The sequence below is a fragment of the Mauremys mutica genome, chromosome 24, assembly GCF_020497125.1.
Source record: "Mauremys mutica isolate MM-2020 ecotype Southern chromosome 24, ASM2049712v1, whole genome shotgun sequence".
Taxonomy (NCBI): domain Eukaryota; kingdom Metazoa; phylum Chordata; order Testudines; family Geoemydidae; genus Mauremys; species Mauremys mutica.
The window spans coordinates 16,508,962-16,528,655 of NC_059095.1; the positions used below are offsets into that span (position 1 = coordinate 16,508,962).

The following is a 19,694-nucleotide window of genomic DNA, read 5'->3' on the forward strand; positions in this document are numbered from 1 at the left end:
GTAAGCTTTCATTGCCCATATTGTGAGGTCTCCGGTAATCAGCAAAATTTCTTTTGTCCCAGGTAAATCAATTTTTAAAAAGGCTGATAAACTATATCAGGTCCCACAGGAAAGATTCTCCTGTTTTCATGTGCACCCTCAACCTAATTCTCTTGTGGTAGCAGCATCAGTTCAAAGATCCAGGTCAGGTCTTCAGCACTCAACTCCTTGTGATGAAGAAGGAAAAAAGTTGGACTCTCTAGGAAGAAAATAATTTTGTCAGCTTCTTTAAACATGCATGTGGCCAATTGTCAAGCAGTAATGGCCAAATACCAATTTCACTTGTGGGAGAAGAATCAAGAATGTCCCAGGAAATCAGAGAAGACTAACAGTAGCTCTCATAAAGATCAGCCAGAATGTTGCAAAACGTGCCATTAGGTCGGGGTAGTCAATTATTTTTTTTCAAGATTCAAATTTCTTGATCAAAGTATAGTCAAGGTCCCAACTCCAGAGAAACATTTTTTCACACTGCAATAACAATAATAAGTAAATAATAAGATTTTGCGGTCTGCTTAAAAAAGTCTGGCAGTCTAGATTTGGCCTGCGATCTGCCTATTGACTACCCCTGCTTTAGGGCATCATTTGACATTTCTGACACTGCAACAAGATCTGTGGCATCAGTTATATCTCTCAACAGATATGCACGGCTACGATCTTCATCTTTCCCTGTGGAAACTAAGACAAAAATTGAGGATTTACTTTTTTGAAAGTAATGCATTCGACAAAGTGGGTATTCACCCACGAAAGCTCATGCTTCAATACGTCTGTTAGTCTATAAGGTGCCACAGGACTCTTTGCTGCTTTTACAGATCCAGACTAACACGGCTACCCCTCTGATACTTTTTTGAAGGAGATGGATTCTTTAGTGCAAAAACTGATGAAGTGCAATGAAGAGCCCGTGCTCCAAGATCTTCTGGGTTACTACTTCCTTTTCATAGAATGACATCTGCATCTGTGTTCAGATACCATAAACATTCCTTTCCATCTTCTTCCTCTTCTTATACCCATAAGAGGCAACCGTATTATCAGCAACAACAGACGTCCTCTCAAATGCAGGAGAGGAAAATACCCTCCAAGCCTAGGATGAGGATGAAGAACTCCTCAATTGTATCTTCCTAATGTCAGACCTCGGGTTTGATGTGATGAACAAAAGCGTCAAACCTGTTTCAGTCTATACTACCCACATTCTTGGAAATACTCATTTCTACAACACATGGACAAATATTTGTCTTGGACAGATAGGTTTTAGATACAGTAAAAAAAAAAAGTGTATACCTTCCCATTCAAATTCTTTCCTCCATGCAAACTTCCCTTGCACCCTTTTTAGGGACCCTTCTCACAAGCACTTGCAGGGGCTATAGAAGAAGTTCTGTTAGAATAAAGGAACATTTGATTTTTTACTCCTGGTATTTTCTAATCCCAAAAAAGAATTGAGGTCTCAAACAAATTCTAGACTTCAGAACTTTAAACAAGGTCATCAGGAAGTTTCAGGTCAGGATGGTAACTGATTATTCCCTCCCTGTCCACTTTGGATTGGTTCGCTGCTCTTGATCTCAAAGACTCATATTTCAGCGAGATGTTTTCTGTTGGTTCAGACTGTTTCCAGTAAAGATTCCTACTCTTTGGCCTTTCTACAGCACCCAGAATCTTTACCAAATGCCTGGCTCCAGTAGCAGCACACCCAAGAAGACAGGAAATGTCCATCTTTCATTACATAGATGATTTTCTTCTGAAGGTTCCCTCCAAAGAAGAATTACAGAAAGCCATTTGGGTCACTCATTCTTTGTTCAGAACGCTACAACTTCTCATGAATGAAGAAGAGTCTCTTCTGATGCTGTCACAAAAGTTTTTGTCCACTGGTGTGATTCTTGACTCAATATAGGTAAGAGCTTTCCATCTGAAGGCGCAAATTAACGCAAGTATGTAGGGACAAAATTAGAAAAGCCAAGGCACAAAACAAGATCCAACTAGCTAGGGACGTAAAAGGAAATAAGAAAACATTCTACAAATACATTAGAAGCAAGAGGAAGACCAAGCACAGAGTAGGCCCGTTACTCAATGAGGCAGGAAAGACAATAACAGAAAATGTGGGAATGGCAGAGGTGGTTAATGATGTCTTTGTTTCAGTTTTCACCAAGAAGGTTGGTGGGGATTGGATGTCTAAAATAGTGAATGCCAATGAAAATGAGGTCGAATCAGAGTCTAAAATAGGGAAAGAACAAGTAAAAAATTACTTAGACAAGTTAGATGTCTTCATATCATGAGGGCTTGATGAAATGCATCCTAGAGTACTCAAGGAACTGACTGAGGAGCTATCTGAGCCATTAGCAATTATCTTTGATGGGAGATATTCTAGAAAACTGGAAAAGAGCAAATATAGTGCCCATCTATAAAAAGGAAAATAAGGACAACCTGAGGAATTACAGACCAGTTAGCTTAACTTCTGTACCTGGAAAGATAATGGAGCAAATAATTAAGCAATCAGTTTGCAAACACCTAGAAGATAATGTGATCATAGAATCATAGAATCTCAGGGTTGGAAGGGACCTCAGGAGGTCATCTAGTCCAACCCCCTGCTCAAAGCAGGACCAAACCCAACTAAATCATCCCAGCCAGGGCTTTGTCAAGCCTGACCTTAAAAACCTCTAAGGAAGGAGATTCCACCACCTCCCTAGGTAACCCATTCCAGTTCTTCACCACCCTACTAGTGAAAAAGTTTTTCCTAATATCCAACCTAAACCTCCCCCTCTGCAACTTGAGACCATTACTCCTTGTTCTGTCATCTTCTACCACTGAGAACAGTCTAGATCCATCCTCTTTGGAACCCCCTTTCAGGTAGTTGAAAGCAGCTATCAAATCCCCCCTCATTCTTCTCTTCTGCAGGCTAAACAATCCCAGTTCCCTCAGCCTTTCCTCATAAGTCATGTGTTCCAGCCCCCTAATCATTTTTGTTGCCCTCCGCTGGACTCTCTCCAATTTATCCACATCCTTCTTGTAGTGTGGGGCCCAAAACTGGACACAGTACTCCAGATGAGGCCTCACCAGTGCTGAATAGAGGGGAATGATCACTTCCCTCGATCTGCTGGAAATGCCCCTACTTATACAACCCAAAATGCCATTAGCCTTCTTGGCAACAAGGGCACACTGTTGACTCATATTCAGCTTTTCATCCACCGTAACCCCTAGGTCCTTTTCTGCAGAACTGCTGCCCAGCCATTCGGTCCCTAGTCTGTAGCAGTGCATGGGATTCTTCCGTCCTAAGTGCAGGACTCTGCACTTGTCCTTGTTGAACCTCATCATATTTCTTTTGGCCCAATCCTCTAATTTGTCTAGGTCCCTCTGTATCCTATCCCTACCCTCCAGCGTATCAACCACTCCTCCCAGTTTAGTGTCATCTGCAAACTTGCTAAGGGTGCAGTCCACACCATCCTCCAGATCGTTAATGAAGATATTGAACAAAACCGGCCCCAGCACCGACCCTTGGGGCACTCCACTTGATACCGGCTGCCAACTAGACATGGAACCATTGATCACTACCCGTTGAGCCCGACCATCTAGCCAGTTTTCTATCCACCTTACCGTCCATTCATCCAGCCCATACTTCTTTAACTTGCTGGCAAGAATACTGTGGGAGACTGTATCAAAAGCTTTGCTAAAGTCCAGAAATAGCACATCCACTGCTTTCCCCTCATCCACAGAGCCGGTTATCTCATCATAGAAGGCAATTAGGTTAGTCAGGCATGACTTTGCCCTTGGTGAATCCATGCTGACTGTTCCTGATCACTTTCCCCTCTGTGTACAGATGTGGTCTCCTCACCTCAAAAAAGATATTCTAGCACTAGAAAAGGTTCAGAAAAGAGCAACTAAAATGATTAGGGGTTTAGAGAAGGTCCCATATGAGGAAAGATTAAAGAGGCTAGGACTCTTCAGTTTGGAAAAGAGAAGACTAAGGGGGGACATGATAGAGGTATATAAAATCATGAGTGATGTTGAGAAAGTGGATAAGGAAAAGTTATTTACTTATTCCCATAATACAAGAACTAGGGGTCACCAAATGAAATTAATAGGCAGCAGGTTTAAAACAAATAAAAGGAAGTTCTTCTTCACGCAGCGCACAGTCAACTTGTGGAACTCCTTACCTGAGGAGGTTGTGAAGGCTAGGACTATAACAATGTTTAAAAGGGGACTGGATAAATTCATGGTGGCTAAGTCCATAAATGGCTATTAGCCAGGATGGGTAAGAATGGTGTCCCTAGCCTCTGTTCGTCAAAGGATGGAGATGGATGGCAGGAGAGAGATCACTTGATCATTGCCTGTTAGGTTCACTCCCTCAGGGGCACCTGGCATTGGCCACTGTCGGTAGACAGATACTGGGCTAGATGGACCTTTGGTCTGACCCGGTACGGCCTTTCTTATGTTCTTAAGTGGTTCAGAATTGATTCCTTGAGGACCTGTTCCATGATTTTTCCAGGGACTAAGGTGAGACTGACTGGCCTGTAGTTCCCTGGATCTTCCTTCTTCCCTTTTTTAAAGATGGGCACTACATTAGCCTTTTTCCAGTCATCCGGGACCTTCCCCGATCGCCATGATTTTTTAAAGATAATGGCCAATGGCTCTGCAATCTCATTGGCCAACTCCTTTAGCACCCTCGGATGCAGCGCATCCGGCCCCATGGACTTGTGCTCGTCCAGCTTTTCTAAATAGTCCCGAACTACTTCTTTCCCCACAGAGAGCTGGTCACCTCCTCCCCATACCGTGCTGCAGAGTGCAGCTGTCTGGGAGCTGACCTTGTCTGTGAAGACAGAGGCAAAAAAAGCATTGAGTACACTAGCTTTCTCCACATCCTCTGTCACTAGGTTCCCTCCCTCATTCAGCAAGGGGCCCACACTTTCCTTGACTTTCTTCTTGTTGCTAACATACCTGAAGAAACCCTTCTTGTTACTCCTAACATCTCCGGCTAGCTGCAACTCCAAGCATGATTTGGCCTTCCTAATTTCACTCCTGCATGCCTGAGCAATACTTTTATACTCCTCCCTGGTTATTTGTCCAATCTTCCACTTCATGTAAGCTGTTTTTTTGTGTTTAAGACGAGCAAGGATTTCACTGTTGAGCCAAGCTGGTCGCCTGCCATATTTACTTTTCTTCCTACACATCGGGATGGTTTGTTCCTGCAACCTCAATAAGGTTTCTTTAAAATACAGCCAGCTTTCCTCGACTCCTTTCCCCGTCATGTTATTCTCTCAGGGGACCTTGCCCATCAGTTCCCTGAGGGAGTCGAAGTCTGCTTTTCTGAAGTCCAGGGTCTCTGTTCTCTGTTCTACTGCTGTTCTACTGTGATAAATAAGTCAGCATGGATTTGTCAAGAACAAATTGTGTCAAACCAACCTGATAGCTTTTTTTGACAGGGTAACAAACCTTGTGGATACGGGGGAAGCAGTAGATGTGGTATATCTTGACTTTAGTAAGGCTTTTGATACTGTCTTGCATGACCTTCTCATAAACAAACTAGGGAAATACAACCTAGATGGAGCTACTATAAGGTGGGTGCATAACTGATTGGAAAATCATTCCCAGAGAGTGGTTCACAGTCATGCTGGAAGGGCATAACGGGTGGGGTCCCGCAGGGATCGGTTGTGGGTCCGGTTCTGTTCATATCTTCATCAATGATTTAGATAATGGCATAGAGAATACACTTATAAAGTTTGCTGGAAGGGGTTACCAATGCTTTGGAAGATAAGATTAAAATTCAAAATGGTCTGGACAAACTGAAGAAATGGTCTGAAGTAAATAGGATGAAATTCAGTAAGGACAAATGCAGAGTACTCCACTTAAGAGAGAACAATCAGCTGCACGCATACAAAATGGGAAATGACTGCCTGGGAAGGATGTATTAGCATGGGTATTGTAAGCAAGACATGAGAAGTAATTATTTCTCTCTACTCCGCACTGATTAGGCCTCAACTGAAGTATTGTGTCCAGTTCTGGGTGCCACATTTCATGAAAGATGTGAACAAATTGGAGAAAGTCTAGAGAAGAGCAACAAAAATGATAAAAGGTCTAGAAAACATGACCCGTGAGGGAAGATCCAAAAAACTGGGTTTGTTTAGTCTGCAGAAGAGAAGACTGAGAGGGGACATGATAACAATTTTCAAGTACCTAAAAGGTTGTTACAAGGAGAAGGAGAAAAATTGTTCTTCTTAACCTCTGAGGATAGGACAAGAAGCAATGGGCTTAAATTGCAGCAAGGGTGGTTTAGGTTGGACATTAGGAAAAACTTCCTAACTATCGTGGTTAAGCTCTGGAATAAATGGCCTAGGGAGGTTGTGGAATCTCCATCATTGGGGGTTTCTGAGAGCAGGTTGGACAAACACCTGTCAGGGATGGTCTAGATAATACTTAATCCTGCCTTGAGTGCAGAGCACTGGACTAGATGACCTCTTGAGGACCCTTCCAGTTCTATGATTCTGTGAAATTAAAAACAACCATATGCGCATCTGAGGTGCAGAGAGTTAATGCCAGAAAATTACCAGATAGAAAAAATTAAGAGTTTGAGGGGAAAAGTTTTGTTTGATTGACAACTGGGAAAGGTGCTGACCCAGTTTCAGCTCCAGTACAACCTATTCCTAACAGCATATCTGTTACACTTAAAAATAAATGGATTATCTCAGCCGTCCATTAAGTTTATTACTAGCAGCATGCCCTCCCTCATGTTAATGGTGAATCTGTGTTGTTGTTTTTTTGCATATGCTTGTTAAGAACTTTTTTGAAAGAACTATTGAACATGCATCTCCCAGTGCAGGGTCAAGTTGGTTCTTAGATCATACCCTAAATGTCTTCCTAAAGTTGTGTCTGAGTTTCACGTAAATCAAACCATAATTGACCAGTGTTCTTTCCAAAGCCTCATTCATCTAAAGGGGAGGCGAGGTTATATTTGTTGGATGCCAGCATGTACTATCATACTACTTAGATAGAGAACAAAGAGTTCTTCTTCGAGTGGTTGTTCATGTCCATTCAAAGTAGGTGTGCGCGTGCCGCGTGCACATCAGACAGAAGATTTTCCCTAGCAGCGTCCGTAGGGTCGGCCCGGGCTCCCCCTGGAGTGGCACCACCATGGTGCCCTATAAAGGGACCCGCCGACCCTCCACCTCCTCAGTTCCTTCTTACCGCTGGTGACGGCTAGCTGGAACTTCTCTTGCGCATAGCAAGTCGGCAGTGTCCTATCCTTAGTTTAGTCCGTGTATAAAGTTGTATTATAGTTAGCTGATTAGTTCTCTGTATATAGTTCTTAGTAGTGGGGGGTCCCCCCCCGACTTTCGTCGCCCGCTGGGGCATGTCCGGGTCCCCCAGGTTCAAACTTTGCAAGGATTGCGGGAAATTCATGCCCAAGAGTGACCCGCACTCTGCGTGTTTAAGGTGCCTCGGAGAGAGCCACCAAAAGGACCGGTGCTCTATCTGTAGAGGCTTCCGCCCGCGAACTCTCAAGGATAGGGCTCAAAGACTTAGAGTCCTCCTGATGGAGGTGGCCCTACGGCCACCCTCGGACCCGGAGCTGGCCCAGGCGGTGCCCAGCACGTCTTCTTTGGTGCGGAGCGCCCCGGCACCGACATCAGGATTTAGGGCCCAGCCCAAGTCGTCAAAGACCCGGCACCGGACGGAGTCGGGTCTTAAGAAGTCGGCCTCAGTGCAGCACCGCTCACCTTCGCCAGTGCCCGCCAAGAGGAGGAAGCCAGTGAGGGTTAGGTTTCCCCACCAGGATTTGAGGCTGACGCCGTCCGCGACTGCAAGCGGACAGGCCAGGCTACAGCCCTCGGCGGGTCCGTCGACTCCCACACCGCAGAGAGGGCGGTCGAGTCCGGACCGGCCTAATTCCCCGGACCTTAGTGGCGACTTACGCCCCTCTTTGACCCCAGAGGCGTTCGAGACAGCCTCCGGTCTGATGGGGCTCTCGGTGCCAGCCTCCCCACACCGCAAGGAGTTGCCTACGGTGGTCCGTCCCCCAGTGCAGTCTAGGGACAAGCCGGCCATGCTGTCGCCTCCCTCCCCGCACCGCACCACGCGGACGGCACCGGACCAGACCAGAGGCCCGCCGCAGCCTTCGCACCGCTCTCCAGCGGCACCGGGTGCTGCTCCCCCCAGGTCCTCATACTCAAAGACCTCAGACTCAGGGGCAGACTCCTATCGCTCCAGTCGGTTGCGGAGCAGGAGATCGGTGTCGGGGGCGAGCCACCACCGTTACCCGCAGTGGCAGCAACAATGGCAGCCGCCCTCGCAGTGGCCGTTTTGGACTCCCTGGGCCTACCACCAGTCTGTAGGCCAGGCGTTCGGCCCTCGATCACGGTCGGCCTCGGTGTCCTCGACCTCGGTGGCCCCGGCGCAGCTGCCTCCTCCACCGCCACCGGCGCCAGGCAGGGGTGTGCCATTTCCAAGCTCAACACCCCCTAGCAGGGCAGCGGCACCGGCAGCGGCTTCAGGTCAGGCTCTGGGGGCTCCGCATGATATGCCAAGCCGCTTACTGGCGACCCCGGTACCGGTCGCGGTGCCGCAGTTAGACTCAGAACTGGCACCGCAACCACAGTACCGTGTGCCGCAGGACTCTGAGGGACTGCATGCACCGCAGGAAGGGCCGCTCTATGTACTCTCCTCATTGTCCTCCCTGGACGAAGCGGTCTCGGGCACGGCTACGGCACCGGCCCTAGAGGACACTCGTATCCTCCAGCAATTGCTCCGGCGAGCAGTTCAGAGCCTCACGATCCAGGCGGAGGAAATCGAGGTCGATGCGGACCCTGTTGTGGACATCCTGGCGCCCTCAGGACCATCCAGGGTGGCCCTCCCGCTGATAAAGACTGTAGCGGATACGTCCCGCACCTTATGACAAACGCCAGCCTCATTGGCCCCTACTGCCAAGCGGACGGAGCGGCGCTGTTTCGTCCCCTCCAAAGGGCACGAACATCTGTACACCCACCCTCCCCCCCGGACTCCTTGGTAGTGGATGCAGCCAACCAGCGGGAGCGTCAGGGGTTTCAAGGGTCAATGCCAAAGAACAGGGACGCGAAAAGACTTGAGCTCTTTGGCAGAAAGGTGTACTCCTCGGGGGGCCTACAACTCCGCGTTGCCAACCAACAGTCGATATGTATGTAAGCCGATATGATCACAACACGTGTTCGGCCATGTCAAAGTTTGCGGAGCTCCTTCCCCAGGACTCGAGGTCAGAGTTTTCGGCCTTAGTGGAGGAGGGAAAACTGATCTCCCGAGCCTCCCTCCAGGCCGCCTTAGATGCGGCGGACTCAGCCTCGCGCACCCTGGCCACGGGCCTGGTCATGCGGCGCGGAGCCTGGCTCCAGGTCTCGGGCCTGCCCTATGAGGTCCAGCAGACAAGTCAAGACCTCCCCTTCGAGGGGCAGCTGCTGTTCTCGGAAAAGACGGACAAACGTCTGCACAGCTTAAAAGACTCGAGGGCCACACTTCGCTCGCTGGGCCTGCATACCCCTGCGACCCAGCGCAGACAGTTTAGGCCGCAGGCGGCCCCCCGCCCGTACCAGCCACAGACTCGCCAGAAGCCGGGGCGCAGGCGGGGCAGAAATGGCAGGAGGCGTCACCAATGCCACCCCTCTGGCCAGACGTCGGGTCAATCGAGGCCACCATCGGGGCCTAGACCCCCTATTTGATGGTACGGTCGAGGGAGACCTACCAATCGAGACTCTGGATCCTTCCACCCCTACCTTTGGGTCACGTCTGTCCCCCTTCTACCGTGCCTGGTCCCGCATCACGTCAGACAAATGGGTGCTCCGCACGGTAGAGAGGGGATATTCTATCCAGTTCTCCTCCCTCCCGCCCCACCAACCTCCCCTCCCCGTCCCTCTTCAGGGACCCATCTCACGAGCAACTTCTAACTCAAGAAGTGCAGTCCCTCACGGAGGCTGGGGCGGTGGAGAAAGTCCCTCGGGAGCTCAGGGGCAAAGGCTTCTACTCCCGATATTTCCTGATACCGAAGGCGAAAGGGGGCCTAAGACCCATCCTAGGCTGAACAAGTTTGTACGGAAACTCAAGTTCCGCATGGTCTCCCCGTCCTCGATTATTCCCTCCCTGGATCCAGGAGATTGGTATGCCGCCCTTGACTTAAAGGACGCCTATTTCCACATTGCCATAATTCCCCGACACCGTCGGTACCTCAGGTTCGTCGTGGCCAAAGCCCACCTGCAGTTCACGGTGCTCCCGTTCAGCCTGTCAGCTGTTCCCAGGATCTTCACGAAGTGCATGGCGGTTGTGGCCGCCTTCCTGCGCAGGCAGGGCATCCAGATATTCCCCTACCTGGACGACTGGCTCATAAAGGGCCGCTCCAAGGAACAGGTAGAGACACAGGTGTCGTTCATCAGGCGGACCTTTCTTGACCTCGGCCTCCTCTTGAATGAGGCCAACTCCACCCCATCTCCGACACAACGCATAGAGTTCATAGAAGCGGTTCTGGACTCCACTCACGCCAAAGCGTATCTGCCGGAATCCAGGTTCCGGGCGATTTCCGAGCTTATCCTTGGACTGCGCCGCACCCCGGTAACCACAGCGCGAGTATGCCTTCGGCTGTTGGGCCACATGGCGGCGTGCACCTATGTGGTGGTCCACGCCAGACTCCGGCTTTGCCCGCTACAGTCCTGGCTAGCGACAGTTTATCGCCCGGCCAGGGACCCCTTGGACTTAGTGGTGTCCAGCCAGTTTGGTGCTAAGCTCGCTGCGGTGGTGGCTCGACCCGCGGGAAGTCTGCATAGGTGTCCCCTTTGCTGCCCCACAGCCCTCCCTCTCCCTGGTGATGGACGCCTCGGATCGAGGTTGGGGAGCGCACCTGGGTCACCTCAAGACGCAGGGCTTGTGGTCGCCGGAGGACCTCGAGCTGCATATCAATGTCAGGGAGCTGAGTGGTCCACCTGGCGTGTCTGACCTTCCGGTCCCACCTGGCCAGCAGGTGTGTTTCAGTCCTCTCAGACAACACGGCGACAGTTTTCTATATCAACAAACAGGGAGGTGCACGCTCCTCTCCCCTGTGCAGGGAAGCCCTCGCGCTGTGGGATTTCTGCGTTCTCAATGCCATCCACCTGACAGCGTTCTACCTTCCAGGGGAGCAGAATGGTCTGGCGGACACCCTCAGCCGCTCATTCCGGGGTCACGAGTGGTCCCTTCGGTGGGATGTGGCGCGCTCAGTTTTCCAGCTCTGGGGCTTTCCCCGGTTAGACCTGTTTGCTTCGAGGGAAAACAGGAAGTGCCGACGGTTCTGCTCCCTTCTGGGCCGCAGTCGGGGGTCTCTGTCAGACGCCTTCCTACAGTCTTGGGCGGTCGGTCTGCTCTACGCCTTCCCTCCGTTCCCCCTGATACACAGGGTGCTCTTGAAGATTCGCAGGGACCACGCGAGGGTAATCTTGATAGCTTCAGCGTGGCCGCGCCAGCATTGGTACACGTCACTCCTGCACATGTCAGTTCAGGTGCCTCTGACGCTGCCCCTGCTGCCAGACCTGCTCACGCAGGATCAGAGCTCCCTCCACCATCCAAACCTCGAATCCCTCCACGTCACAGCCTGGATGCTCCATGGCTGAACCCGGTGGAGTTGCAGTGCTCCCAGCAGGTCAGGCAGGTGCTGCTAGGTAGCAGGAAACCGTCTACTAGGGCCACCTACCTGGCAAAGTGGAAACACTTCTCCATATGGTCAGGTCAGCGGGGTCACAACCCGCTGGGGGTCCCAATCCCCGTTGTCCTAGACTATTTGCTCCACCTAAGACATCTGGGCCTCTCCCTTCCCTCCATTCGCGTTCACTTGGCGGCCATATCCGCCTTTCATCCGGGAGAAGGGGGTACCTCGGTGTTTGCGAACCCACTGGTGGGGCGTTTCCTCAAGGGTTTGGACAGGCTCTTCCCGCACGTTCGTCAGCCAGCCCCTGCCTGGGACCTGAACCTGGTCCTCTCAGGGCCTCCCTTTGAGCCTCTGGCTTCGTGCTCCCTGCCGTACCTGTCGTACAAGACCGCCTTCCTGGTGGCGATCACCTCAGCCAGAAGGGTGTCAGAGCTTCGGGTGTTAACATCTGAGCCCCCGTACACTGTCTTCTATAAGGACAAGGTCCAACTTAGACCTCACCCGGCCTCTCTACGTAAGGTCGTTTCCCAGTTCCACATGGGCCAAAATATATTTCTCCCGGTGTTTTATCCTAAACCACATTCCTCCAGTGAGGAGCGGAGGCTCCATTCCCTGGATGTCCGCAGGGCCTTGGCTTTTTACATAGAGAGTACCAAGCCCTTCAGGCGCTCGACAGAGCTCTTCGTCGTGGTAGCGGAGAGGATGAAGGGGCTCCTGTTCTCCTCTCAGCGAATCTCTTTGTGGATCGCGACCTGCATCCAGGAATGCTACCGTATAGCTAAGACCCCTGTCCCTCCGATCACGGCCCACTCCACTAGGGCGCAGGCCTCCTCTGCGGCATTCCTGGCTCAGGTCCCGACTCAGGAGATTTGTAGAGCGGCCACGTGGTCCTCCATCCACACATTCTCAGCTCACTACGCCATCACACAACAGGCGAGGGATGATGCAGCCTTTGGTTGTGCAGTTCTCCAGTCAGCAGTGATCTCCGACCCCTCCTCCTAAGGTTAGGCTTGTGAGTCACCTACTTTGAATGGACATGAACAACCACTTGAAGAAGAAAAAATGGTTACCCACCTTTTAGTAACTGTTGTTCTTCGAGATGTGTTGTTCATGTCCATTCCAACACCCACCCTCCTACCCCTCTGTCGGAGAGCCGGCAAGAAGGAACTGAGGGGGTGGAGGGTCGGCGGGCCCCTTTATAGGGCGCCGCGGTGGCGCCACTCCAGGGGGCGCCCGGGCCGACCCTACGGACGCTGCTAGGGAAAATCTTCCATCTGGCGTGCACGCGGCACGCGCACACCTACTTTGAATGGACATGAACAAGACATCTCGAAGAACAACAGTTACTAAAAGGTGGGTAACCGGTTTTTTTAGGTCATCTTCCAAGTTTTGTTTCTTGTACTATTAACTCCAAAGGGAAAGCCATTTAATCTCAGTCATTGTCTAGATGGGTTAAATCGGGGGTAGGTGAGCTGATTTTCACTGGCACTCTCACTGCCTGGGTCCTGGCCACTGGTCCGGGGGGCTCTGCATTTTAATTTAATTTTAAATGACGCTTCATAAATATTTTTAAAACCTTATTTACTTTACATACAACAATAGTTTAGTTATATATTATAGACTTATAGAATGAGACCTTCTAAAAACGTTACTGTATTACTATTATTATTACTGTATTACTGTATTATTATTAATGTATTACTGAGACACGAAACCTTAAATTAGAGAGAATAAATGAAGACTCGGCACACCACTTCTGAAAGGTTGCCGACCCCGGGTTAGATAGTTCATTGGCGAGTGTTATAGAGGAGCTTCTCTCCCCATGCCTAGTCTGTTCAGAGTTCATTCTACTGGAGCAGTAGCTACATCTACAGCTTTTAATAAACACATTCTCATAATCGAGATATGCAAAGCCGCTATGTGGACGTCCATTATCTTTCAAGAAGAATTAGCTTAGGATATGGCATCCTAGTCAGATGCCCAGTTTGGTAATCCTTGTTTAATTAGAACTCTGCATCCCTTCATCCAATTTACTATACTGCTTGTGAAACTATCTGAAGAGTGGGAATATGCAGAGGACACTCGAAAAAGAAAGGAAGGTAACTTACTTGCATCCGGAGTTCTTCAAGATAGGCTCTGCATATTCACACTCCCCACCCACTTTGCCTAACCCTGCAGAGTCCAAATTAAAATATCTGCATTCTTCGGCATTGGTAGTAGAAGAAACTGAGGCAGCAACAGCATCAAGCCCTCAGAAAATGCTCAAGTGCTAGGCAGGGAGGGCAGAGGACCATGGATGCCTAACCAGTACTGAGTCAGCATGAGTCCTAAGAGTGTGAATATGCAGAATCCAGCTCAAAGAACTCTGGCTACAAGTAAGTAACCTTTTATTTATAATTTTATAAAACACCTAAAAAGAACAGGAGTACTTGTGGCACCTTAGAGACTGGGGGTATGGCTACACTTACAAATCTGCAGCGCTGGTAGTTGCAGCGCTGGTCGTCCAGCTGTGCAGGGCCAGCGCTGGTGTGTGGCCACACTCACAGCTACCAGCGCTGCAGTGTGGCCACATTTGCAGCATTTGCAGCGCTGTTGGGAGTGATGAATTATGGGCAACTATCCCAGCATTCAAGTGGCAGCAACGTGCTTTTCAAAAGAGGGGGGTGTGGGGCAGTGTGACAGGGACCGGGGGGGGGGGGGGGAGAGAGTGGATTTTTGGAACTGACACTGTGCAAAATCAGAAAATTTTCCCACCCCCTTACTGTTAACTGCAAACAGCCTGCATCCAACATACTCTCTTTCCCCCCTCTACCCCCTCCCCCCGTTTCTCTCAAGCAAAGCAAACACTCAACCCCTGTGAATGACTCCTTTTCTCGCTGCTGGTCAAGCAAAATGCAAACACTCAACCCCTGTGAATCACGCAGGGAGGAGGATCTCATTTGATTGTTCACAGATTGATCACAGCAAACAGGAGCTGATAAGCAGCTCCGGTAGAGCAGCTCCGGTAGTAACGGAGCTCCGGAGGGTCACAACAAAACAAAGAGAGGCTGCATAACAAAACAAAGGGAGTAATTTAGTTAAAAGCATTCTGGGATACACCCTTATACCCTGGAGGCCAATAACAGCGCTGGTGTGTGGCCACACTTGATGACCAGCGCTGCAGCACCAGCGCTGCAATCCTTATTCCCCATGCTGAGTGAGGTGTACGGCCAGCGCTGCAGCCAGGGAGTTGCAGCGCTGGAAGTGCCCTGCAGGTGCGGCCACTTACTAATTGCAGCGCTGGAAAGCCTCTACCAGCGCTGCAACTCGCAAGTGTAGCCATACCCTAACACATTTATTTCAGCATAAGCTTTCGTGAGCTACAGCTCACTTCTTCGGATGCATAAAATGGAACACACAGACAGGAGATATTTATACATACAGAGAACATGAAAAGGTGGAAGTATGCATACCAACAGGAAGAGTCTAATCAATTGAGATGAGCTATCATCAGCAGGAGAAAAAAAACTTTTGAAGTGATAATTGAGATGACCCATAGAAGGTGTGAGGAGAACTTAACATAGGGAAATAGATTCAATTAGTGTAATGACCCAACCATTTCCAGTCTCTGTTTAAACCTAAGTTAATTGTATCTAATTTGCATATTAATTCAAGTTCAGCAGTCTCTCTTTGGAGTCTGTTTTTTAAATTTTTTTGTTGCAAAATTGCCACCTTCAAGTCTGTCACAGTGGTTAGAGAGGTTGAAGTGTTCTCCCACTGTTTTTTGAATGTTATGATTCCTGATGTCAGATTTGTGTCCATTTATTCTTTTGCGAAGAAACTGTCCGGTTTGGCCAATGTACATGGCAGTGGGGCATTGCTGGCACATGATGGCATATATCACGTTGGTAGATGTGCAGGTGAAAGAGCCCCTGATGGCGTGTCTGATGTGATTAGGTCCTATGATGGTGTCACTTGAATAGATATGTGGACAGAGCTGGCATCGGGCTTTGTTGCAAGGATAGGTTCCTGGATTAGTGTTTATGTTGTATGGTGTGCGGTTGCTGGTGAGTATTTGCTTCAGGTTGGGAGGCTGTCTGTAAGCGAGGACAGGCCTGTCTCCCAAGATCTGAGAGACTGAGGGATCATCTTTAAGGATAGGTTGTAGATCTTTGATGATGCGCTGGAGAGGTTTTAGTTGGGGGCTGTAGGTGATGGATAGTGGCGTTCTGTTATTTTCTTTGTTGGGCCTGTCCTGTAGTAGGTGGCTTCTGGGTACCCTTCTGGCTCTGTCAATCTTGTTGGTATGCATACTTCCACCTTTTCATGTTCTCTGTATGTATAAGTATCTCCTGTCTGTGTGTTCCATTCTATGCATCCGAAGAAGTGAGCTGTAGCTCACGAAAGCTTTATGCTGAAATAAATGTGTTAGTCTCTAAGGTGCCACAAGTACTCCTGTTCTTTTTGCGGATACAGACTAATACGGCTGCTACTCTGAAATAAAACACCTAGAAGATCATGATAGAAAATGGTTCCTTGCTAATATATTAAAAATTCTTTGAACTTGTGAATAAGGTGGATAGAGGAGAACTGGTTGATAAAATTTAGACTTTCAAAGATTCTTTGCCAGAGTCCCTCTCAGGAGGCTACTAAAGAATCTAAGTTGTTAAGGCATAAGTATCAAAGCATTGTCATGGATAAAAAACTGTCTAAGGGACAAAGGGTGAGGGGAAAAAACAGGAATAAATGGTCAACTTTCATCATGGCAGGTTAGCAGCACCATGGCCCACATACCATAGTAGAACTGGTGGTATTTGATGTAAGTGATCTAGAAAAGGTGGTGAGAAGTGAAGTGACAATTTGTAGATGACAAAATTACTCAGCAAAAAGAACGAGGAGTACTTGTGGCACCTTAGAGACTAACAAATTTATTTGAGCATAAGCTTTTGTGGGCTAAAGCCCACTTCATCAGATGCATGGAGTGGAAAATAGAGTAGGAAGATGCGCGCGTGCACACACACACACACACACACACAGCATGAAAAAATGGGTGTTGCCATTCCAACTCTAATGAGACTAATCAAATAAGTTGGGCTATTAGCAGGAGGAAAAAAAGTGTAGTAATAATCAAGATGGCCCATTTCAAACAGTTGACAAAAAGGTGTGAGTAACAGTAGAGGGAAAATTAGCATGGGGAAATAGTTTAGTTTGTGTAATGACTCATCCACTCCCAGTCTTTATTCAAGACTAATTTAATGATGTCAATTTTGCAAATTAATTCCAGTTCTGCAGTTTCTCCGACTGGGTTTTGAATGTTTATAATTCTTGATGTCTGATTTGTGTCCATTTATTCTTTTGCGTAGACACTGTCCAGTTTGGCCAATGTACATGGCAGAGGGGCATTGCTGGCACATGATGGCATCACATCACATTGGTAGATGTGCAGGTGAAGGCCGTCAAGAATTATAACATTCAAAAACCAGTCAGAGAACACTTCAACCTCCCTGGTCTCTCTATTACAGACCTAAAAGTCGCAATTATTCAACAAAAAAACTTCAAAAGCAGACTCCAACAAGAAACTGCAGAACTGAAATTAATTTGCAAAATGGACACCATTAAATTAGGCTTGAATAAAGACTGGGAGTGGATGAGTCATTACACAAACTAAACTATTTCCCCATGCTAATTTTCTCCCTACTGTTACTCTCACCTTCTTGTCAACTGTTTGAAATGGGCCATCCTGTTTATCACTACAAAAGTTTTTTTCCTCCTGCTAATAGCCCACCTTATTCAATTAGTCTCATTAGAGTTGGTATGGCAACACCCATTTTTTCATGTTCTCTGTGTGTAAATATATATCTTCCTACTCTATTTTCCACTCCATGCATCTGATGGAGTGGGCTTTAGTCCACGAAAGCTTATGCTCATGTCGGAGAAAAATGTAGTTCTCACTTTCTGGTTGGGTGCAGCAAAGTCAGATACTTTATTTCTCAAGCAATTGCATAGAGAGAGAGAGTGCACTAGGCCGGTCTCTCTACAGGTAAACAATTACAGCAAGCATTTATACTTTTTGTTACATACAATAATAAGCAACAGCTGCATTTTGTTTATACATAGGTCATCTTGATATCTTATTTTTCTCACTTCTATTTAGACTCTAGTCTGCATTCCACCTTATCGACACAAGGTCGCAACAACTTCTCACACAGTTCTTTCCCACTCGCCTCACACAATCCTCGCTTCTACAAACCTCACATTATTAGGGGGAGGGATAGCTCAGTGGTTTGAGTATTGGCCTGCTAAACCCAGGGTTGTGAGTTCAATCCTTGAGGGGGCCATTTAGGGATCTGGGGCAAAAATCTATCTGGGGATTGGTCCTGCTTTGAGCAGGGGGTTGGACTAGATGACCTCCTGAGGTCCCTTCCAACCCTGGCATTCTATGATTAGGGTTACAGCTAGCCTGACTCTTGCTCACAGAGGTGACTGTTTGCATTGAAATCCCCATCAAATCCCTATCAGTTCTTGCTCTACTTCCACACTCAAATAAATGTATTAGTCTCTAAGGTGCCACAAGTACTCCTCATTCTTTTTGCTGATACAGACTAACATGACTACCACTCTGAAACCTGTCATCAAAAATTACTTAGGTCACTCAAGGCCAGAGAAGACTGAGAGGAAGTTAGCCCCAGTCATGGACCAGGAATCCATTGTGCTAAGAGCTGTACAGAAACAACAAAAATACATGATTCCCTTCCCAAAGAGCTTGAGTCTAAGTATTAAGTCGAGACAACACATGGGGACAGATGGGGGAGTACAAGGAAACAATGAAACTATATTGGTCAGCATGATAGGTATCTGAGGTGGAAGCCAAACTTGAACAGCTTAACGGAAGTAAATCAGGGGGCCCGGATAATCTTCATCCTAGAATATTAAGGGAATTGGCGAGTGAAATTGCAAGCCCGTTAGCGATGATTTTTAATAAATCTCTAAACTCGGGGGTTGTACCATTTGACTGGAGATTAGCTAATATAGTTCCTATATTCAAGAAGGGGAAAAAAAGTGACCCAGGTAACTACAGGCCTGTTAGTTTAACATCTGTAGTATGCAAAGTCATGGAAAAAATTTTAAAGGAGAGAGTGGTTACGGACCTTGAGGCCGATGGCAACTGGGACAAATTACAGCATGGTTTTACGAAAGGTAGATCGTGCCAAACCAACCTGATCTCCTTCTTTGAGAAAGTAACAGTTTTTTTAGACAAGGGAAATGCGGTGGATCTAATATATCTTGATTTCAGTAAGGCATTTGATACGGTACCGCATGAGGAATTACTGGTTAAATTGGAAAAGATGGGGATCGAAATGAAAATCCAGAGGTGGATAAGGAGCTGGTTAAAGGGGAGACTGCAGAGGGTCGTATTGAAGGGTGATCTGTCGGGTTGGAGGGGGGTTACCAGTGGAGTTCCTAAAGGTTCGGTTTTGGGTCCGATTTTATTTAATCTATTTATCGCTGACCTGGGAACCAAAAGTAGGAGTGGGCTGATAAAGTTTGCGGATGACACCAAGTTGGGAGGTATTGCCAATTCGGAAAAGGATCGGGATATCCTCCAGGGAGATTTGGATGACCTTGTAAACTGGAGTATTCGTAACAGGATGAAATTCAGTAACGAGAAGTGTAAGGTTATGCATTTAGGGATGACTAACAAGAATTTTAGTTATAAGCTGGGGACGCACCAGTTGGAAGTAACGGAGGAGGAGAAGGACCTAGGAGTCCTGGTTGATCGTAGGATGACTATGAGTAGGCAATGTGATGTGGCCGTTAAAAAAGCTAATGCGGTCTTGGGATGCATTAGGCGAGGTATTTCTAGTAGAGATAAGGAGGTGCTAGTCCCGTTATATAAGGCGTTGGTGAGACCTCATTTGGAGTATTGTGTGCAGTTTTGGTCTCCCATGTTTAAGAAGGATGAATTCAAACTGGAACGGGTACAAAGAAGGGCCACTAGAATGATCCGAGGAATGGAAAGCCTGTCGTATGAAAGGAGACTTGAGGAGCTCGGTTTGTTTTC

The 19,694-nt window shown here is 48.0% G+C and overlaps 1 protein-coding gene across 3 annotated transcripts in view; it reads left to right on the top strand.

The window, feature by feature from the left end:
* The window catches only part of RANBP3 (RAN binding protein 3), a 282,525-nt gene that overhangs the window by 246,770 nt on the left and 16,061 nt on the right, over positions 1-19,694 (top strand). The gene's annotated exons all lie outside the window — the stretch shown is intronic.